General features: G+C 39.0%; 1 protein-coding gene across 1 annotated transcript in view; it reads left to right on the top strand.

Annotated features, from left to right (window-relative positions):
• The first annotated feature begins 12,767 nt into the window (after nt 1-12,767).
• The window catches only part of lamb2l (laminin, beta 2-like), a 61,240-nt gene continuing 52,773 nt past the window's right edge, over nt 12,768-21,234 (top strand). Inside the window, exon 1 of the mRNA XM_042492274.2 lies at nt 12,768-12,941. The gene's annotated coding sequence lies outside the window, so the exon portion shown is untranslated. The remainder of the gene's footprint in view (nt 12,942-21,234) is intronic.

Below are 21,234 nucleotides of genomic sequence, written 5' to 3'. Positions count from 1 at the left end.
TTTTGGTTACCAATGGACCCCAGAAAAGTAAATTCTTCCTGCAAGTACAGGCTTGTAAAAGCAGCACTAAACCGCAGAAATCAAGCCATGTCAACCATTACTTGTAAGAGGGAGACTTAATGCAAAGGCTCGCTCTTATTGATGAAGGGTAGAGTACGTTGATTTGCCGGCTGGCAATTAGTGACAGGTGGAGGATTGAGCAGAGATATATCGTTGAGCTGGAGTAGCAGAGGAAATTTTGATGCTAATCAACTTGAAAAAGCGTGGGAGAATTACATAGTCAAGTGTGAAGCAGAGTCTTAACTATTATTATGAGGAAATGTGCACAAAATTTGCTTTAAAGTACCAATAATGCGTAGAACTGGATCCACATGGAAGCTTTTTTAAATCTTTAGGTTTCTTTCATTTGTGAGTCATTATGAAAATCAACAATGTGCTACTTATGCTGGACATGTCTAGACTGAGTCACACTCAATAATTTATTATTTCTTTGAATCCTGAGTGGAGTGTAGAGGGGGGGTAGGGGGTCTTTTGCAGACATGAGGATATGCCCCTCCACCAACCAGGAGGAAGGAGAGAAAAAAACATCTCCCATGTGAAATCCCAGCATGATTCTAGTTTATTTTGTTTAATTAATTCATTATTGTTCTGTGCTTGGTGACTCACTGGTTGATGAAAATAACATTGAATGTAAACAATCTAACTACCCTGTTATTTGCCACACATGGAGAGGTAACAATTATGACTCCTGCATACAGTGGTGTCTTGTGCATAGCCCATACAGCAGGGGTTGGGGGCGACAACAATAGCGAACTTTTGTGAAAGTTATTCTATTAAATGTGTGTATGTCCCTTTGTATCATTCTGCACCCTCTCTCTAAATTTGAAGGCTTTTTTTTGAGTCCAAGAACGTAGCACGGGCAGAGCTCTCCATGAGTTCTTTTTTCCTCAGCAGGAGTTTGTACTCGCGGTGTGGTGAATCTATCTGATCGGACCAGATCCATGGATGAGAGGAGCAGCTGCGGTGATTGACTGCAAACCTTTAGTGTCGGCCGAATGAACAGTTAAGTTTCACTTCCAATGTGCTCGACGTTCTGCTGCTCCAGCTGTGCCCAGAGTATGCTCGGCACTTCAGTAGTTTGATGCAGTGAATAACCAAACGGTATGTATATTTCAAAAGCACTTCTAATGAACGGTCCAGCTCCAAAAATAGAGAATCAATTAGTGGCGGCAGGTGTTTTAATCATAGAGGGCAGTGTACTATATCATATAATGCACTATTTACCCTCTAGAAATTTATTTGAGTGTTTGAATTTTTGCCGTTTCAAGTCAGTAAGAAAAATCATGTGATCCTTGGTGGTGTAGGACTTACCAGTGATGGAAAAAAGGGAAGTGCTGAGAGCTGACAATTTTCAGCTTCATGCAGAGTGTAACTGTCCCAGAGACAGTTTTATAGATATTTTATTTTACATTTCAGTTATAAATTCAGTACTATTTAATTTCATAAAATTGTTTAAAAATCATTAAAAATGCAATAAATAAGGTGTTGAAGACAGTAAAACGTATGATAGAAATGTGTCTCAAAGGTACTTTAAAAATGTTGGTTCTAAACTACATTGCTTTAATGTAAGGTTTTAACTACATGCAGAGACTAACACCACCCCAGTGTAACTGACAGCATTTTGGGAAATGTGATGTTGTGTGGTGGGGTCATAGGTCAGTAGCATTGTGGGTAAGAGCAACATGGCTGCTGAATAGGAAAGCACGACTCCCGAGTAACAATATTCTACATGTGGTCCAAGAGGTGCACACGGTAATTGTTCCTTTTTGTTGTGTTTTATATTATGTATCATGTTGTTAATGTGCATTACATGGACATTAGTGGTGCATTTTTTGGTCATTTTATTTTAATATTTTTCTGTCATGCTAGTGGCCTAAAATGGACACTAGATTGAGGGTCAATCGAAAATACATGTTTTTTTTTTTTAAAAACTTTTATGTTTTTTATGTTACAGTTTTCATGGTGTATGAAGGTGTTTCACAGTGTTTCATGGTGAGGAAACAAAGAGAGCAAGTAAATCTTGTACGAAGCATGGCCATTAATTCTTTGGACCAGTGTAGCAACACAAAATATATACAGTATTTTGCTGAAAAACTGACAGCAAAAAAGCAATGCAGTAGTCAGCCACTAAGTTTAGTCTTTACCTGCAGAAGATACATGACGCAAATGTGTGAAATCTGTGAAGGAAATGGTCATTATTGTAGTTCCTGGGACGTAAGCAAAGACCAGTGACTGATCGGCAGGTGGTGTAGTTTTCCTTTCGGCTTTTGGAAGGCTTTATTTATTATTTTAAAATGACTGTACCCACACTGTATCTCATCATCTGCTTTTTGGATTTTATTTGCTCATATTGTCATATTGTGTTGTATAGTCTTAACTTGAACATGTTTTACTATATTGTGCCTTTTTAACTTCATGTTGTTAGGCTTGACTATTGTACATATTGTTTCTTCATCTTGTAGGTTTTTTAGGTTTTTTTTAGGATGCCTTTTAACATCAGACAAGGGACTACTGATGAAAACTAGCTCCCTAGCTAACTCAAGTACACTTACGTTTGCTTAAATGAGGATTGACATTACATTGTCCCTTCTTAAATAAATAAATCACAATATAGATGTCTGAGTAAAAGAGCTGTTAGTTATCTGTTTGAAGGCTACAGTATTGATCTATTTTTTAAGCTTAATGATCTGTGGTTATATTACAGCCAAGGTGGTAAAACTTGTATAATTCTAGTTGTGCAAACCGTATCTGTTGTAGCCTCTAACCTTCCTTCCCTCCCCTTTTGGTCTTGCAGTAACAAACCAAAGCTCTCAAAGTTTACATGCAGGTGTGAACTTTGCTCCCTCACAGTGCCACTGATTTCCTTTGGTGTTCAGAGTAGACTGGGCTTTTCTAGCACCATTTGAAATCGGTCGTGCTGGAACGGCTTTTCACCCACACTCTGTGACCCACACTCTGACCCACACTCACACTCTGTGACCCACACTCTGAGTGTGCACTCACACTCTGTGGTCACCCAAACACCCTCAAATTAAAAACAAAAAAAAGAAGAAAAGGGAAAAATGTGTTGTACAGCAGCAGAGATGAAACTGACTTTTTTCAAGACATGTTTTGAGCTTCTTTGGCTTTCATTGGATAGGACAGAAAGATTGTGAAAGGGGGAGAGAGAGGGGACGACATACAGCAAAGGGCCAACGCTGGACCTGCAACCACTGTGGCAAGGATACAGCCTCTGTATATGGTGCGCCTGCTCTATCCACTGAGCCACTGACATCCCTGACTGACAGTCTTAAATCACAGTTTAACAGTGTTTGGGAGTAGCTAGTTACATGTAACTAATTCAATTACAAAATAAATGTAATTGTAATCAGTTACAGTTATTGAGAAAAAAAATGTGTTATTAGATTCCAGTTACTAATCAAAATGTTGATTACAGAGAGGTTACATATGTAAAAAAAAAAGGAATTTCAAGTATAAAGTTTATATGTTGACTAAAACATTAATTGTATCGCTTTACATCTCTTTGCTGTGCAGTAATAATACACTGAACTACACAGGCAGTGCAAGGCCTGTAATCAGTGTTTGTGAAATAAATACCCTATACTGTGTACTGACCGCCTGATATGTATTGTTTTAGCTGGTGAATGTAATAGCACAAAGTTAGATACAACACCATGCCCTTTCCCAATTAGCAGGGAACATTCCCACAACATTGGGTGGCGTTACCTACATTTTGCAATAATGTTTTAAAGAAAATATTTTAATCTAATATTTAAGGAATGTTTTAAGGATGTTAATCAATTCAAATATTGTCTATATAAGGCCAAATGCTGACTAAATAATGTAACATTTTAACTGCAACATTCTGAGGATGTTTTGGTGATACTGAGCAGTGACAGTTTGTTCAGAGTGACAGAGTGTTCTTATTAAACATTCCCACAAAGTTAAGTGAGAACAAAGGAAGAACATTTCTAAAGCATCATTCATTTTTTTTTTCATGAAAATGTAATGTAATGTGATAAAACCATAACCAGTAATTTAAAAAAAACATTTGAACCATAGTTTGATCAAAAAGTTAGTGTTACCCTAACTTTAAGAGGAATGTTCTGGGAAATAATAGAACATTTGCCACTGAAAGTATTATTAAGACATTGCATTGGTTGCATTGTACCGTTCTCAGACTATTTTTAGAACCAAAAATTGCTAGCTGGATTTTCAGTTAGTATTCCGACCATTCATTTTTAGCATCCCATGCAGACATGACCTCCTGTATATGACCAAGCAATGTCTTTCTTTTTTTCTTTCTTTCTGTCTCTCCTGCCATTTTTCTCAATTCACTTATCACAACTGACGAAAACAAATACTGTTACTTAAAGATTTGTCAGTGAGAGCAGGTGAAATCCTCAGTTAACTGTGAAATTTGAACTTTTCAACACTGGAATTCTTTTTGATATAATGTCTGCTGGGGATGTACTGTAAATGTTCACAACCTAGCAGCCTGGTGCCTTCCTGTACTATGGTGATGCTACCTACTCATGAAGGTAGCACCACCTACCACAACCACTAGAGGGCAGACCTCGACCGTGATGTGTAAATACAAAAGGCACATGTCAGGTGATTGAAAAATGTCTTTCGCAGGCTGAACTCTTTAATGTATGTGGCATAATACTGATTTAGACCTTCAGTTTGACCTCAAATCAACTTCAACAAGAAGCAGCCTTCAGGAAACATATGTAAATGCTGGATTAGAAATGATGAACAAATGTTTATTGTTTAAAGTAAAAAATATATATATACTTTTAGACTATATCCAATGAAATTACTATTTGAGTCATATAAATTGGACAATGGCCCAAATAAACTAAACCTATTATTGCAGAAAGTATTTTAAACATTTTTTGGCTGTTTTTGTGTGGCTGTAGCCCCTTCTACACTCTCTGTTCAGCCCATTCTCATTCCTAAGTTGTAAAACACTGCTGCTTTTGCAAGATTCCAATGCCAAAAAGCCACCTTTCGCGTCCGCATACAACAAACCCCGGACTTTAATGCCCCCTGTCTGAATGTGATGTTATTTTTCTACACCTTACCATGTGCCTTTGTTGCTTAATCCTAAACATTCCTGCCAGCATGTACTTTTCTTGATATCCCAGTGTGGTTACCATGTGCTGTCTAAAACTAACTGTATGCAGCATATTCCCACCATGTGCTTGTGTTGACATCATGGTAACAACATCCCAGAACATTAATAGAAGACACAAAAGGATACCTAGAGTTTAATATGTGGACGATTAAGTCCAATGCAAAGCAATATTATCTGTTGACTTGGGAAGAGAATGTGTTCAAGACTGAAGTATCACTCCTTAATGCCGCCTCGCTGATCTCTATGAAAGGTCACCGAATGGAGAGACCAATTGTCTCAACTGTAAGCCGTCATGGGAGGTAGTAAAAGTGCCAAAACAGCCACCATATAACAGACAGTAAACGATTGTTATTGCTATGTTATTTCCATTGTTATTGTTTATAAAGTGCTGTTGACGCGTATACAAGAGGACAACGCCGCTGTGTTCCGCTTGTCATGCCTCTTTCGTTTCTGCGATGCTGGCATGCTGTCTTAAATCACACACTAGAGTGGAATGATGCCGCCGTCGTTTTGTTCTGTGTAAAAATGCAAACGAGGCATAAAGAGGATACTTTGTAGCAGTTCTATTGTGTGATCTCTGTCTAAAAAGGTTTGTGTGAAAATTTGCATGACACACTGCAACAGAAAAAAACACATTAAGGGTCAGTTTTAATAATCTGATTCACATTCTTCCTGACTCTTCATTATTATTCCCAGTGTTTACAGTATGCAGAATTAAAAGATGGCGAGAATTACTCACCGCTGGTGAAATACTGATGCATAATCATCAGCTCAGGCTGCAAATTTCAGTCAGCGGGCAGTTTGTTAACCAGAAATGAACTAAAGTCAATGAGGCCAGTTAATGAAAACATTTTCAACCACAACACAGCATTACAAAAAAAAAAAAGAATACTGCATCTCTCTCCTCTCATACTAATGTTGAGTTATTGTTATTTTTTGCACACGGAGCCAAACCGAACTTTAAATGCAAACATGTCCACACACACACATAGACATAGCAAATTGCACTAAAGCACGTGCAGAATGAAAAGAAGAGGGTAACCCTGGCTTTCAACTGTTCATTTTCGCTTTCTGAGTGTATGTAGCAATGAGGTAGCACACCTCCTCCAGATGTTTCCCCATACAAAGAGTATAGCTCTGAACAAATTACAGCCTCCAACCAGAGTCCTCCGATACTTTTGTCTCTTTCTCTGCTGTTCTGACACTTGATTTCCTCACTTCTGCTTCTTAACATTACTTTTCCACTGTATCTCTCAATCGCAGTTTGAGACTTTTTCCTTTCTTATTGCTTATGTATTAGCGTTTTAGTTGCTCGCAGTTCTTTGTGTTTTATGTACAGTACTGTCTAATAGGCATGTATTCTATTACAACCTGCAGCACATGTGCAGCTTTTGTACTTGCTGTTTACTGTCCTGTCTGTATTAAAGGAGAATGCTGCTGCACAAAAGTGTTGATAATTATGGATTCCAGGCATTCCTGGGCTTCACCTTGCACAACCTGTGCTGACTCCTGACAGGGTGCCGGTCTGCAGCTCCTCTCTCTCTCACTCACTTCAGTTTAGTTCAAACCAGAATCAGAGTGAACACTTTATTTTGTCACAGTGTCTCTCCTCACATTCTCGTTCTGTCTCCAAAAAACATATTCTGTGTGAAAAATCAATTTGAAAAACAGCATACTGCATTGGGCACATGCTCAAAGTTCACATCCCACCTTAAAGGGATAATTCGGATCTTTTGAAGTAGGGTTGTAAGGGGTGCTTATCCATGGTATATTATATACAGAAGATGGTGGTCTGCACATTCCAAGTTTGAAGAAGCAGGCTGGAATCTAATGCAATCTTATGCAATAGAGGGGTCAGCAACAAAATGTTTTTTAGCCACTTAAAAAATACATCTCAGTTTAATTGTACACTACAGTTAAACTGAAAGTATTTTTACTGCTTTACTTTCTACAGTGTCGGTTTTGATAATAACTAAATATTAGAGGGGAGTGGATTTAATAATTGAGGCAATTTGTCTTCTTTTTGTTCTTCATATGTATTTAAGTTCTGTTTTTTTTTATGTGTTCGAAATCAATCAATCAATCAATTAATCAATCACTCAATCAATCAAGAAAGTGATTTTCAATGGGAAAATTAACCCCTTAATATTGGTCTTTACAGAGCCACACTCCATTGAGAAAAATCGGAATTTAACATCGCTAAACACAGGGGCTTCTGCTCTATTGCACTGATCACTTAGTTAGTTTGTTCCTGTGCCACTATAACATTTAAAAGGGGCACTTTGAGTCCTCCAAAATCACACAATAACACAAAAAAGCAGCGTAGACCAGCAGCTCCTGTGTAAAATTTCTGTTTTTCTCAATGGCAACTGGTGGCTTTAGCGAGAGCATAGATGGGGAGCTGAGCTCATTAACAGCTTCCCAAATTAGCTGTCTGACCCCTGCACATCACTTAGCCTCTATGTCAGACTCCAACCTGCCTCTCCAAACTGGGGGTGTGCAGACTGGAATCTACACCATATAGTACACTGTCTATATAGATAAGTGCCCCATGTGACCTGTGAAAATCTGAACTATCCCTTTAACACACACATTGACCTCTTGCAAAGCAAACTGTCCTGATATTAGGTGGCTGATGGTTGGGGATATGTGATATGTATCAGCTGACTTGGCTGGCACCACATAATAAGCTTGGCGATTGAGATTGTCATCATCTCTTGATAATTCCTGTGGTACAAGGTCCTGTCAGTGATCACCTATCCCACCATCTCCTCCCCCAAATGAAGCATGAAAGGACTGAAGGCTATTTTATTTTCTATTCTGTACTGCCACTTTCATATGGGAAGAAATCACATGGGTCAATAAAGGTCACACTTGCACATCAAACACTATAGACAATCACATGGACTCTATATAGAGAGCAAAAAAATAATAAATTTCCGCTGTCCAAGAAAATTAGGAATAATTTCACATAAAGAAACATAAACCATTTTTATGACCATCAAGGGTGGAGCCAGACATTGTAAACATTGGGGTCTTAAGCCCAAACATAGGGGGGTTCAGGTGCATACTCCTCTGGAGATTTTTTTCCCCACCTATGCCAGCTATACACATTATTTTTTCAAGCCATTCGAGATGATAGGAATGCTAAAAATCAGTTCATCATTTTGAAAAAAACATAATAGTTGCCAGAATGGGCAAATTGACCCCCAACTGCATTATGTCGATGTGTTAGTCCAACTTCGAGTAATTCAACTTAGTACAATTTCAGTCAAATGTGTTTACATGTATTTTTAAAAGTACAGTTTTAGTCAGACTAACACAATAATTTGACTTTTTCTAACATCATGTAAGCGTACTTACTGTAAGGCCATTTGTGTCCCCTCATAGGCACCCCGGAAAAGTTTCAGTTGTTTAACTTTTCACTGCTAGATGCCACTAAATCCTACACACTGGACCTTTGGGTGAAACATTCTGTCTTGCCGCAGGTGAAAAGTGATAAAACCTTTTCTAAGATTCAGTAAAGAATGATAAAGTCCAGAATGCATGTGACTATGCTGAATGTGACTATGGATTCTCTTTTCTCTGTCAAACTGAAATTGTTTTTTTCTACTGTAAATAAACACTGTTCATATTGCCAAAGATGGCTTTTGTTTGATTGCTTCAACACTGTAAAATCTGACAAGTTGATTTGACTTTAAATCATCTAGGAAACAGAATGCCCTGAAAAATGGAAGTAAATGTAACTATTAGTCTTAATTTTTCAAAAAAAAAAATCAAATCTTTATTTGTATGGCACTTTTCATACAAAGAGTAACACAAAGTGCCTCACAGAGATTAAAAACAATAACAGAAATGACAAACATCAATGAAAATCAAGAAAAATACAGACAGCCTGACCCTCCCACCCCCACATAAACGTACGCAACAACACACACACAATCATGTAGATATTCCCACACATATTCGCAAAGGCACCCGAACATCCACCCTTACCACCCACACACACGCACACATACACCAACACACACCAATTGTTACTAAAGAGACATGGCTAGGCACTGAGACCTGAGGCGAGGGAGAAGCTACCTTTGGGGGCCAACCTCACTGAGAGAGGTCACGGTCCAGCACCGCCGGGGCGCCGCCACAGAGACCATCCCAACCCGGGCGGACAGGAGTTCCCGCACCAAGATGCCGAGCCCTCTAGCCACCCGGGCCGAAACAGTCCACGGTACAGCACCCCCAATGGTGGACCAGAGACCACTCCCAGTCCGGTAGGCCCCGATGAGGAAACACTGGAGCTAAAAACTAACACAATAAAATAAGGTAAAGAACATAAAAGCTAAGAACGTAAGGGACTGAAACAGTAAAATAAGACAAAGAATACAAGTGCACAGTAAAATAGTTTAAAGGTTATAACCGCTAATAATTAGATAAATAAATAAATGGGAGACTAAAACAGTGGGATAAGATAAAATAAAAAAGTAGAATAAATAAATAAATAGTTAGTTAGTTAGTTAAAAGCCTGATTGAAAAGATGGGTCTTGAGCCTCTTTTTAAAAACCTCAACACTGTCTGTGATCCTGAGGTTCTCCGGGAGGCTGTTCCACAGACGGGGGCCATAGTAACTGAAAGCCGCCTCCCCATTTCTTTTAGAGCTAACTTGTGGTATGGTTAAAAGGCCAGTGCCGGAGGACCTCAGGGTCCGCGAGGGTTGATAAGGTAAAAGCAGCTCAGTTAGGTAAGAAGGCCCAAGACCTTTGAGACACTTAAAAACAAGTAAAAGAACCTTAAAATCAATCCTGAAACGCACCGGGAGCCAATGAAGCGATTTTAAAACCGGTGTAATATGCTCCCGCCCTCTGGTCCTCGTCAGCACTCGTGCGGCCGAGTTCTGCAATAGTTGTAAATTGGAAATGCTCTTTTTGGGAAGACCAGAGAGCAGGGCATTACAATAATCTAGACGACAAGAGATAAAAGCATGCATCAGTACCTCCGTGCTGGCCTGAGAAAGAAACGGGCGGACTCTGGCTATGTTCTTTAGATGATACAAACCAATTTTTGTTGTGTTTTTGATGTGTGGGATAAAAGTAAGCTCAGAGTCAAAAATCACACCCAGATTTGTTACAGATTGTGATGTTCTAAAAGCCTGTAACTTTGGTAAAAGTCTCTCTTTCTGGCCTTCAGGACCGATGACTAAAACCTCTGTTTTGTCCTGGTTGAGCTGTAGGAAATTTGCTGCCATCCATGAATTTATGTCTGAAATGCAGTTAAAAAGGGCATCAATAGGCCCTGTGTCATCAGGAGACACAGCGATGTACAGTTGAGTATCGTCAGCATAACTATGAAAGCTGATGCCGTGACTCCTGATGACGTCCCCAAGGGAAGCATGTACAGATTAAAAAGAGTTGGGCCTAAAATTGACCCTTGGGGAACCCCACACTTTATCTCATGGATTCCTGAGGAACATGTATCCATACTTACAAAGAAGTGTCGATCTGTGAGGTAGGAGTGAAACCAGTTCAGAACAGTACCAGAGAGGCCGACCAGGTTCCTCAGTCTATTTAATAAAATGTGATGGTCTACTGTATCGAAGGCGGCGGTTAGATCCAGTAGTACCAAGACAGTGAGTTTATGATTATCTAAGTTGAGCCTGATGTCATTTAAAATCTTTACAAGGGCCGTCTCGGTACTGTGATTCATCCTAAAACCAGACTGACACCTCTCTAAAATGTTATTTGTGGTTAAAAAGTCATTTACTTGGTTAAACACAAGTTTTTCCAAGATTTTACTTAAGAATGGTAAGTTCGATACAGGCTGATAATTATTAAAAATGTTGGGATCTAAATTGCTCTTCTTCAGAAGGGGTTTCACCACCGCCGTTTTAAAGGAGGTGGGGAAGACACCCGTCTGAAGAGAGCAATTCACCATGTATATCAATTGTTCCTCAAAGAATGCATGAAACGTTTTAAAAAATGGAGTGGGAATTGGGTCTAAGAGGCAGGTTGTGGGCTTTACTTGGGAGAAAACTCGACCAAGTGTCCTCGCATCTACCAGGGCAAAACTCTCCAGTGTTTCCTCCGGTAAAATCAATGATTCGGGTGAGTAAACACTTAAAACCTGATGCGGTAAAAGACTCGATCTGATGTCATTGATTTTACTTCTGAAGTGGTCTGCAAAATCCTCACAAAGGGCATCACTTGGTATCTTGGAGGGTCTGTTAAAATTTGCGTTTGTTAAAAGGTCGATTGTGGAGAAGAGGAATTTTGGGTTGGTTTTATGGTCGTTGATTAATTTTTGAAAGTGAGAAATTCTTGCCTGTTTGACAGTGTTATTGTAGGTTTTGAGGTGTTCACGGAATATTTCGTAGTGAACTGTTAACTTTGACTTTCGCCATCTCCTCTCAGCACTCCTGCAGTTTCTCTTCAGCTTTTTGATGTTCATATTTCTCCAGGGCGGTGTAGGTTTTGTTTTAACAGTCTTCAATTGAAGTGGGGCCACTGAGTCCAGTGTTGTCTTTAATTTATTGTTAAAACTGTCAACAATGAGATCACATGGTGCTGGTAAAATATCTGCTGGAGTGCTCTGTAAAATCCGGATAAACTTTGCAGCCACTTCAGAAGTTAGGTAGCGTTTCCTCACTGATCTCACCGGGGCCTCCCGTTGATTAAAACTGGTGACTGTAAAAAACACACAAAAGTGGTCAGACACAGCCAGATCCACAACAGATGGCCCACCAATGGACAGGCCATAAGTTATGACCAGGTCCAGGGTGCGCCCCCTGCTGTGAGTTGGCTGTGTGACATGCTGTCTAAAATCTAGGCAGTGTAAAAGGTTTAAAAATTCTCTGGACACTGTGTCTGAGGAATTGTCCATGTGCAAGTTAAAATCACCAGTTATTAAAATTCTATTGTATTTACTATAGATAATTGATAAAAGTTCGGAAAACTCATTGATGCTTTTGTGAGCATTATGTAAAGTTTATTTAGTAGTTTAGTTTTTTATTAAGTTGCTGCAACTTAAAAATGACAATTTTAATTAAATTAATCTTTCTACATTTTAGCGACTTCAGTAAACTATTTTACTGAAGTTTCTAACACCTAGTAAAAACAAGGTAATTTCACTTGGCACTTTTAAGTTGCCATGACTTCACAGAATTAAGTAAATGCAGCTTAATTTTGAGTAAAGTTATAATTTTATATAAATAAACCTAAATTAAGATTCATAGTTATATTTACTTTCATATTTCAAGATAATATGTTTCTGAGATTACTGAGTAAATCAACTTGTCGGATTTTACAGTGAAGTAATAGTCAAGTTTAAAAAACAAAGTCTTTAACCTGAACGTTTTCTGACAAAATATAGACGATAGGATATTTCACACTTTGTAGCATTTCAGATTCTGTGCGTAACCTTAACCTTAAACAGTGGGCCTGGCCTGACTGGGTGGGGTGCAGCACTGTTATGATGAGACCTACCTGCTCCTGTTCTCGTCGGCCGGCCGGTGACACGCGGGGCTCCACCCCCTCGCGCGAGCTGAGTCCTGTACTGTACGGCTGCACAGCGGACACCGAGCCCATACATGCGGTGCAGCCGCAGCGGGACGGCGCGCGTGTGGGTGTGTGAATGTGTGTGTGTGAGAAAGAAAGAGAGAGAGAGAGAGAGAGAGAGAGAGAGGAAGTTTGTGTATGTGTGTGTGACGGAAAGGAAGAGAGGGGAGTCACAGAAAACTTCCTAGCAGGTGAGCGCTCCATCTTTTCCTTCCTCCGTCTTTGCTAACGTTTGTCTCGAGACCTCAGTGAACCCAACAGCGTCAGTTCACCGTTTTACGTTACAGTATATTACCACAATATTGTTACAGGGGCAGCGCGTGTCTGCGGCTGTTTGTGTGAAAGTAGTTTATATGAACCCTTTTAGGTCGCCTGTCCATCATGGTACGACTGTTGCGTTCATGTTGGGATGTAGAAATGTGAGTTTTGAGGGCTTTAGTGCACTTTGCGGTGTTTTTATGCTAGGCTAATTTATCTTTGGGCTGGAAGCTAGCTCTAGTGGACCACTTGAAAAGACAGTGTTGGTGAGTTAACACCACCATTTATTCCCCTTCGTAAAGTTTTGTCAAAATAAAAATAGCAACAACCTTTAGCCTTAAGATAGTAATATATAACAAAACAAACCAAAAAAAGTACCAGTCAAATTTGGACATAGCTGTTGTCATTAATGTCCTGCACGCTAGAAAGATAGCAGGTGATTCAGTATTTTATTCTGTAGCCTATCTTGTTGCCTACTTATTAACTATTATGAATATATATTTTTCAAAAAGTGAGGCCAAAGCAACAAAACCAACATATTTTGCATGTTGTTTCTTGGCTTGATGTTTGACTTTCACAGTGTAGAGCGGCGTTTGTGCAGACACAAATCTGTTTTCATTCATCCACTGACGGAAAAGGGTTTAACCCTTTGAAACTTGGCATGATGTCTTTCAGAAACATTGGAAGAAGCCAATGAGCAATTTAAGAAGAAATGAACACAAATTAGCACAAAATTGTAAAAAGTAAAAAAAAAAAAAGTATCTGAAAATTTGCGAAATAATTAAGTAAAACAAATAAACACATAAGGAAATGACCTGAAAAAGTCTTTACAATAATAATAACAACTCTGTAACATAATTTCATGCATATAATTGTAATAATTTTCAATTGCTAATTAGCTTTTTGAATAAAATAATCTACCAATTATCCACTATAAATCTACTAATTTCCTGCAATTTGTGGAAGATTTCTGGCCAAGTTGCTCTTTGCCTTTTTTTCCCATGTTTTCAAAATACCTGTACCTGTACCTGTTCTCTCACTGACACCAGTGGGTCACTCATGGCTCGGAGGCAGATTTCTGACACTGTTGCACACATTCCTACCAGATTAACCAGCAGCGCAGATTAATGGAGTGCAGAGCTCAGATTCCCCATCGAAAGTTTGAATGATATTCCACTTTTTGCTGCAGTCTAACAGTGTAACACTATAATTGAGACAGTGGTGTGTGTTGTTCCCCTGCACTCACATAAGGTAATCACTTCATATCAGGGTGTGACTTTGAAAAGCATGTTCTCCTAATTGAGGCTTTTTAGGTGAGAGGCATTTGTTGAGAAGTGCATAGCTTTATTTTTTCACTGCTCAAAGGGGTGAAGTCTAAGAATTCCTGCTATTCATTTCAATTCATTTCAAAGTCATTTATTTCTTTTCACTTGTCAGGGTTATTAGATACGAGTGTTTTTGGAGGTCCATGTTCCCATGGCCCCTGTAGGCTTAGTCTAGCTTTAATCAGCTCAAGGACCTGGCCCCTCGCCCTACTGCTGAGATCAACTCTAACCTGAAGGGTTAAGAGGATCCACGAGTCCATGGTAAAACTTACTATGTGGGAGAGGGGGACACTGATTGGTGGCTACTTTTCCTCTTTATTGACTACAGAATAACTAATATATTAGTTATAGGGTTATGGTTTACACAGAACTCATTGCAGTGCTGTTACTACTTCCATTCCAGGCTCGGAGGCGAGACTATCAGCCTGCAATCGGACATTATAACATTGAGGCGGCATATCTGTGTGGTATTGCTGCCTTGAGCATGCAGTGTAAATGTAGCCACAGACAGGTTAGGAACAGCAGAGCCATAAATAACCCAATTGATCAGCAACTGGTGATCTACTCTGGCCCCCATTTAAAAAAGTTTAGACACATCTGATGCAGCGGTACTGTCCCATATTCTAGTCTCCTTCCTGTCTTTCACTTCTTTTGCTAACCTGGTGACATGATAGAGGTATGAATGTTTTTGTATGTTATGGCAGTTCTCAGATGCTCCATTTACTTTTTAGAAGAAGTGATTGGACTGTAAGCTGACAGTTGATGTGGGCTGAGTAGGTGGGTAAAGGCAGAGGCCGTGTGGGAGTGTGTGTGAGAGAGGATGTGTTTCAGTGTAAGTGAGGTGTGTGTGCCCCTGTGCATGGATAATCTTTACATCAGGAGGCCTCTCTGAAGACTTCCCATTGCCATCAGCCACATTGCGCTCTATCGGTGTGTCTTTGATATCTGAGCCTCTGTCAGGGCCTCTGCAGGCTGAGATGCTCGTAATCAGGTCCCCTGATACAAATCAACCCTTTGTTTGCAGCACGCTGACAAGAAGAACACCTTTTTTTTTCATATCTGTCTCCTCTGCTCCTTTCTTGTCATGTCTGCACAATAATTATTTTCATTATTAGGAGATAGTTGATTTTTTGTTTTTTGCATTGACTATAAAGTGTAGAAAATGCTCAAATTGATGTGTTTGTATTGCTTATTGTAATCACGAGCTGAAGAAGTATCCATTTATAGTCCTAGTTAATCCACCAATTGTTTCAACATGTAGCAAGTGGCTATGTCAAAATGATTAAATAAGGTAATTTTTTTAAAAGATCATATTTCATTACTTAGTAAACTAAGTTCTTTCTGTTTGTGTTATTGAGAAAAAAACTCTTAAATGGAGATTTTTAAAAATGCAATGCATCATTATTTTCATAAAATTTGAAAGCTGCTATATTTTGTGCAGATGCATGGCTGAAAACCTTGGTATTCGTTTGACATCATCTAAACACAAACACTTAATGGAACAAAATGAAAAATACATAATTGTCTTCATACCTGCAGTGCTATTTCTATAGTCTAGATCGCTTTGGTGTGTGTTGCACGTGCACACTTCCTTCTGCCCAGTGATACTGTGGGTGTATTTCAATCTGGATTGATGAATAGTACAACAGATATAAGGAATAATGTGTATTTCTCATTTTGGGTTGAACTGTTCCTTTAAGGTCAGGAAAACATGACAGGTCTTCCCTGGCCTCCAGAAAAATGCAGTGGATCATGTGTTTTTCCACACAACGTGCTCTGCCTTTTTTATGTTTGTCAGTCAGTCTGATGAGCTGCAATCACAACCAATTACTTCTCAGCCATAGGTGTGTCTTTGTCCCTCTCATGCATACACAAACATACACACACAGAGGGGATATTTACACTGGAAACAGCTGATGGCATGCAAATCGCACCACAGATTGTGTCATCAGTAACAGGAAATGCAATTTCCTTCACTGCATTACCAAAAAAGTCAGCCAAATATCCAGCTTTTATCTTTAATACAGGCAGGAAGCTTCTCCAAGCACTGATTGCCCCTTGTTTTTTTTATTTACCAAGTGACATCTTTGGTATTTTCAAGTGCAAATTGTTGGTGTAGGGCAGGCAAACAGCAGGAATTTCATACATCCTCACATAACTGTGGGACCCACTCTCAGTTCATTTCTTATCACCTGATCTAACTTCTCATAGTCTTGATTAGTGTCATAGCTGCCACTATCTTTTGTTCCTCACTGGAATTCCAACTGTCATTTAAGCGAGCCGGAGCTAATAGATGCCTAAATAGTGAAAATACTGATATGCCGTCAAAGCTATGACGACATATGCAGTGCCAGTGTACCGCTGCCCCACTTTCATTTTCTGAAATGAATTCCCCCGCGTAGCAGTGTGGCCTCAGCTAAAGCTCTGCTTGGCTGATCTGCAGTTCAGTGACCTCCACAGAACTCAATGCGGACACCTCAGAGTTGCCCTGTTCACCTCTACCTCTCACCTACAGCTTCTCTGGCTATCTAGTTCAAACATGCACATGGTTATTGGGTTGCTTGGTGTGTGTCTGCACTGAATTTAATCACCTTAAAGGCTTCGCACTGGCTACTGTCTGGTCATGCCCTTGCATGAGCTTCTTGTTGGTCTCTCGGGTGTGTCCCTCTGTGTTTTAAGATTAATTTCTGTGATAAACCAGTTAAGACCCTAAGCGACGTAGCTGATTTCATTTAAGATGTGATACAGTGTTGTTGGCTTGAATAAGAGGGCATAACATAGGAAAAATTGTGCTGTGCTTGTTGTGTATGAATAGGAATGCACATACACACTTTCCTTTCCATTGTGTGTGTGTGTGTGTGTGTGTGTGTGTGTGTGTACATAGGTGGTGTGGAACAAAGAGTAGATGGTATTAGGTGTGCTTTATTTGAGGTCTGGGTCAATAGCAGTGGAAATCTACAGTGCTTCTCATACTGGGAGACTTAACTCTCTCTCTCCAAACCTGAAATGCAGAATTCTCTTTGATAGTAATCTTTCTTTAACTGTAAGATGCCAGCAGAGATTGAGGTAAATATCGAGACAGTATTATGAGGTTTCTTTTGGCTCCACAGGTGATTATCTGACAATGTATGTAGTGGATTAGGAAGTTGTTTGAAGGGAAGTTGTTTCCTTGCTTGACACTATGGTTAAATCAGATCCCTTTAATTGAAGATGTTGTGTTTGGGTGTGTGTATGTGGGTGGTCTATTTTCATCAGATCAAGCAGATGGTTGAGTTGTTGACTGGTAGGGACTTAATTGTTTACTTTGGGATCTTATTTATTTGGTTGGTGTATATCAGTGCTTTCTCCTGTAGTTGTCAGCAGTTTTTTCGGGGTTTGGTAAATCTTCTGAAGTAGACCTGATGTTTTGCTCCATATAATTAAATAAAGACTAGAAGCAATTTTCCCTCTGTCTAATTTTAGGAGACATACTCATTGTGACTTCAAGGTGTGTAACATTATTTTACGACTGTCTGCTCTGACCCAACTGTGCAATGATTTATCTAGAGTATTATAGGAACTGAGTCATTCCCTCAAAGGAATCACCATTTAGCTTACAGCAGGGTTTCCCCACATTCATTTATTTGTGGCAGCCCACCATAATTACTGAATCTGCCGCCACTATTTGGTTATTTATTACACCACACTCCCGCAGCTCAGAGTGTACTCAGGGCACAGATGGAACGGATGAATGTCAGGCACAGTGAAAGTGAAACTTAGCAGTTAACTACTGTGGGTCTAAAACTTTACTTTCACTCACCTCTACAGCACCTCCTTTTCATGCATAGATCTAATCTGATCAGATAAACTGATTAGTTATCCACCCCAGGACTTAAACTCCACAAACTGCTGCTGAGGAACAAAATAATATTTGCAGCTTATGAAAGTAAGCTGATTTTCCAAAGTGGTAAACAAAGTTAAAGTGTTTACACATGCATTTAATATAGTCATTTGAAAGCTGCTTATATTAAGTGCATGTTTTTATTAAAGTGGATCATGCAGTTTTTAGTTTTGCACTTGAATTTAGCCAGATTTTAGTGGATGTGAGACCCTTTACCACCAAAATTAGCACATGTATGCAGGTATTTTAAACATGGGAAATCCAGCTGATATTAGGTGATAGACCCCTCTGTCACTGCCAGGAGACCAGAGCTATGTAAACAGCTCAACAGGAGGCAAGTAGGCCTCGCTGTTGTTTGTTTTATTTGTTTGTCTTGTTCTACATTATGAACTGTACCAGAAAAGATGTCAGTAAACAGTAGAAAGCAGCAGAATATTATGGTGATTACTTCTTTTATATATATATATTTTATTAAGTTTCTCTTTCAAACTCAGTGGTAACTAATTGGAACAATGTTTGAGTGCTGCTTTGACGGAGATTGAGCAGATTTGTGGCTATACTGTATGACATTGTATTGCACAAGAAATGGGCAAAACTTAGCTTGTCCACCTGGATGTCATATTTCCATCACTGCCTATTAGAGCTGAAGCTGATACATACCTGAGACTGCTGCAGTCATTTGTCCCGGGAATAAATGGCGATTATAGCCTTTCCCACTAAAGATTAAAGACAGATGTTAGTGAGTGTTAGTAGTTTTTTTTTCCAGTTGTAAGGGGACTAACCAGTAATTTATAATCCACAGCTGAATGCAACAAGCTCCCATTTAGTCTCCTGGCTGAAAGTCACTGTCGACAATAGAGTAAATCAGTAACTGGAAGCAATAAAAACAGAAAATAAAGTCACACTCAGGAAGCAACACTGACTTATGTTACCTCTATCAAGGCTAAGGCTGCAAGATATGCAAAAAAAAAAAAATCATATTGCGATTATTTTGACAGATGGTGCAATTGCTATATTTATCACGATTAGAGTAGCATTGCTAATTTTTGCCATTTCATTTTAATTAAATATATATATATATAAGAATGATCATGATGTAACTAGGGTCTGTACCAAACAAGAATATTTGCATATGGCTGGCAAATTATTTGTAGGCTGGGGTATCTCTGTAACTCAACAACCCGTCATTTAAAATGGTATGTTATGACCTATTTTACCTTTATCTAAAAATTGCAGCACTTAACATGCAAATAACACATTTTCCAATGTCCGTAAGTAGCTCAGGTTTGTTGAGTAGTTTGTTAAGTATGAAAGTGGAATTATATCTTCAACAGTCAGAGTTTAGCTGAGCAAGGTCTTTAAGGACCTGTGCTATTTTCTTTGGGTTAGTTGTTCTGTTGTAGATATGAAAAGAGTATCCCTGCAGTGTGTTCTCTTGTGTCATAAGATCAAAGGTTATTTTTGAACCAGGCGCCGGTTTTCTTTGATACTTGAGTGCACTTCATCTGCTGTTAGCTACACACTGCAGGTATATTTATTATGGTCATGGCTATGTATGAACTTGAGTATATCCTGTAGTAGAGCTGCATGGAACAAGTGAGACAATTACTACAGGTTATTTGCTCCAGGCCATCTGAGATTTTTAGTTTCTTTTTATGGCTTGTGTTGTCTAGACGACTCTACATGCATTTCTGCTCACAGTTGTGCAGGTAGCAGCAGCTTTAATTACTGACTCACTTGCCTGTAAAGGGGAGGCAAACTTCCTCCATGAGCTCATCGAGAAGATCTGATCCCAGTTCCAGCCCAGCCTTGTTTTACAATACTTTAACAGCAGTGTGCCAAGCTGCAACATATTAGCAGAGTGTTCTGCAGCTCAGTCTCAAACCCTTCATTTGATGTGTACACAAACTCATACACACAGAGTCGGGCTTATCGTGTTATTGTGTTCAAGGATATGGGAGCCTGGGATTGTTTGGACTAGTGTCTCGAGATTTCTTAGCTTTGTCTGACCGCTGCACAGAAGTTATAGTGGTGGCACTGAACTTTCTACAGGTTTCCTCTTATCTTGTTGTCGGGATTGTGTCTGTATGTTTACGTCAAAGTCTTTGCTCAAGGTCTAGGATAACCAGGTGCAATCTGTCCTCATCGTCTGATTTATTTTACTTATATAGTAGTTGTTCTTTTTTGTTTTTTTCTTAAAACCAGGATCCCTGCATGTTTCAAATTTCAAATTTTACTTGTCACTTTCTAAACATATCTCTACATTGTACAGTGAAATACTTTGTTTGCACCCTCCAGCACTGTGCTTGAAACAAAAATACAGTATATGTTAATGCAATATATACAACAAAGAAAGTACATTCACTTTTAATATATATGATTTAGACATATTATGCATACAGATATAAAACATCTAAGGGAACCTGTTATACTTCTTCTTATTTTCTGTCATATATAATGTTTCATTTCAGATAACTGTAATTAGCATGGCCAAAGTTTCAAAAACTGAGGTAAACATATGCATAAGCGTAATCCTTGTAAGCAAGAACCTTTTTCTATAGACCATTTCCAACATTTTTCTACAAGCTGACATCAGTTTTCTTTATGTGCATTTGCATTTCCTGATTTTTGATTATACTCATAGTGAAATATGTCCAGCTGTGAAGATTTACTACTTTTTTTTGGCGAGTTAAAAAAAGTTCCACTTTACTTTGTTTCAGCCATTCCCCGGCTAAGTATAGTGGTTAGGGATGCAGGATATTAGATTTTTTTTGCCAATATCTGATATGCCAGTAAAAAACAACTCATTTGACTGGTAACTGATTCTGATTTCAACACATCTACTTTTTTTCCTCACCTAATTTTAGTGAACAAGTCTCTTCTGTACTGGAATTAACATCATGTTATGCACACTCTTATCATGGTTGCCCACCAGCAGATGAAGACAGAAAATACAATACTTTTTAATGTATGTAATATTCATTCATTGTGCGAAATAAGAAAGATACTTCAATTTGGGGT

The sequence above is a fragment of the Plectropomus leopardus genome, chromosome 9 (assembly GCF_026936395.1).
Source record: "Plectropomus leopardus strain MGB_pleo_1.0 chromosome 9, ASM2693639v1, whole genome shotgun sequence".
Taxonomy (NCBI): Eukaryota; Metazoa; Chordata; class Actinopteri; order Perciformes; family Serranidae; genus Plectropomus; species Plectropomus leopardus.
This window is presented reverse-complemented; position numbering and strand designations above follow the sequence as displayed.